The following is a 3,075-nucleotide window of genomic DNA, read 5'->3' on the forward strand; positions in this document are numbered from 1 at the left end:
TGAGGAGAGTGAACGAGGTATGTTACAGGTTACAACTTCCCCCCGATTACAATATTAACCCCTCGTTCCATGTGTCTCTCCTCAGGCCGGTGGTGGCTGGTCCACTCCAGGAGTCTGAGGTGCGGGAGGTTCCTCCGCCCCCTCTGGACATCGAGGGGGCCCCGGCGTACTCCATCCGTTCCATCCTGGATTCGAGGCGTCGGGCAAGGGGCCTTCAGTACCTCGTGGAGTGGGAGGGGTACGGTCCGGAGGAGAGGTGCTAGGTTCCGTTGGCTGATGTATTGGACTCTGAACTGCTGCGTGAGTTCCACCGTCGCCGGCCGGATAGCCCTGCGCTTTGCCCTCCGGGTCGTCCCCGAGGCCAGTGTCGACGCACCAGTGTCTGGAGCCGCGAGTCGGGGGGGGGGGTACTGTCACGACTTCCGCCGAAGTCGGCTCCTCTCCTTGTTCGGGCGGCGTTCGGCGGTCGACGTCACCGGCTTTCTAGCCATCGCCGCTCCATTTTTCATGTATCCATTTGTTTTGTCTTGTTCCCTGCACACCTGGTTTTCATTCCCCAATCAATCTACATGTATTTATTCCTCTGTTCCCCATCATGTCTTTGTGAAAGATTGTTTGTGTGTATTGTTGACGCGCCAGACTGGCTTGTTTTTCCATGTTATTTTCATGAAGATGTTTATTGTTAAACATAATTCTTGTGACTGTTTTGCGCATTTTGCACTTTTGCCTAAATAAAGTGTGCACCTGTTCACAAATCTCTGCTCTCCTGCACCTGACTTCGCTACCAGTACGCACACGCCTGACAGAAATGACGTAGAAACAACGTTGATTCAACCAGTGTGTGCCCAATGGGACTTATGGCATCAATATGTATCTTAAAATAAATAAACACATTATTTTGAAAGAGTAGCTGTCAAAACATTTGCATACAGGGAGGGACCAGGAAATCTGGTCACAATGCGGACAAAGTGGAAAGATATGAGCCACATTTGAATACAATGTGTAGACACATTTCTGAAAATGTGGGCACAATCAGAATGTGGACAAGATCAGGAAAAAGGATGCATGTTAGCGCCAGGTATATATGTGGCTATACAGAGAGAGGCGAGAGAGAAAAGAGAGAGCGATGCTTTAGTGAGCCTTACAGCAGGTCTACAGTAGCTTTTACTGTTGAAAATTACATTCAAAAATGCTTTGTGTCAAGAATAGTGTATGTGCATGCTGAAAAGTTTTGCGCATGCTGAAAATTTGTTGCTCTCTGTGTGGTTACATGTGGTTCAAATTAATTGCTTGAAGGTTAGCTCCACACTGAGTACATATTTGCCACAGCACAAATATATAACAGATGGTTGTTATGGTGTCACTGTTTACTATCCATTCTGCTAGAGAGAGAAACCAGATCACATCCCTGGAACCTGATAGGCTACGTATGTTCTAAGGATACATTTTTCGTTAGCCGGGATTCAGGAACATGAACACACAGTCAGGTTTACAGTTCGTTTTGTGTCACACCTATTTAGAGTTCTTAGCACCAAAGATGCAGGATCCCTATTGTTTTTATTATTTGTTTGTAACCTAATAACAAATAGGTATGGTACATAACTGTTATAGGGGGCTTCACACACTTACACAGTGATATGTTTGATGTTGATGTGCTTAAACTCTCAAGACTGTAGCTCTCGTTTATATTTGTTAGAGGGTCGTTCCACAAAAATAGTGCCTTTTCTTTGATATTTTAAGTAGAAATTATGCACCAATATTGAATTTTAAAACCCTGTTATATTAAATGAAGTGCCCTTTAATATAGAACACATGGAGAATTCAATAAACTCAACATTTTTTCTATGAATACAGGCTTGCTAAAGTGCCTATGTCAACCCTTTGTCACTTCTAGGAAGATTTTAACCCACATAATCCCAAAATGTCTCCACGTTTCACCATCATTGTAAAGCCCAAGTTATTTTGTTGCTTTGACAAAGTCATTTCTGAAGATTATTATTTATTTCATGTGATTAGTGATTGAGGTCAACCCCTCATTTTAAGGTCAACCCTGTTAATATGGTGAAACTATTTCTTTTTTTATTCAAAAGAAACATTGAACATCTAATTGTCAACTTGTAGATTAAAAGCAGGTGAGCTGGTTCTACTGTTTTTGGCCATTTTCTGGTGTTTTGTGGTAGAGAACTGAGCAGGTCGAAATAATGAACACAAATTTGTGAAGCTTGCATTCAATTGTCACTCCCTGTTTCACACAAGGACCTTCCATTTCCCCAGTCACAAAGGGATTTATAGCTGATTGAAAAATAATTAATCATCCCTGTTAAGGTCAACCTTGTTATTTTATTTGCCACTAAATAGGCACTAAATAAGTGCCAAATATTTATCCTTTTGAGATGGGAAAACTTGTTTTTTAGTAAGTTGATGACAGAATGTTAAAATGAGGTGAAATCTAAAGTTTTTGGGGGACTAAGTTACACTTCTCAGAAGGCACTACATTTGTGGAATGACCTTACTAGTTTGCAGCAGTATGTTTGTAGAGTTCATGTTCTCAACAAACCAATGCCTTCAAGTGAACCAGGAGGTTCATGAACTCGAAGTTAGCTCCAGGTAGAAGTTGCCCTTAGAGTCAACTTGGCTCTACCCCTAGAAAGGATGTAACATGCAGTACTATGCATTTACATTTTGGACATTACTGAATGAGACCTGTCTCAGCTATTGATTGCCACCAATTACTATGTTTCCACGGCGCTCTGGTTTTCCACTAGTTACCACAGCCACAAAGTCAAAATGGGCTTTTTCGTAGAAATTCCTGAAAACCAAAATGTGCTTTTTGATCTTAATTTAAGGCTAGACGTAAGGTTAGCAGTGTGGTTAAGGTTAGGTTTAAAACATATTTTTAAGAAGATACAGTTTAGAAATAGGCGGGGATTATGACTTTGGTAACTAGTGCCGATCCACGCGCGTGGCGTGCCACAGCACAATTCCGACTCGAGATCAGTGATTGGCTTGACATAATTATCACATTTTCTATTGGCTGTCTGTCTTGTAATTTAGTACCATGTGCGTGCAACCAAG

This window comes from Salmo salar, chromosome 16 (genome assembly GCF_965601325.2).
Source record: "Salmo salar chromosome 16, fSalSal1, whole genome shotgun sequence".
NCBI classification, from domain to species: Eukaryota; Metazoa; Chordata; class Actinopteri; order Salmoniformes; family Salmonidae; genus Salmo; species Salmo salar.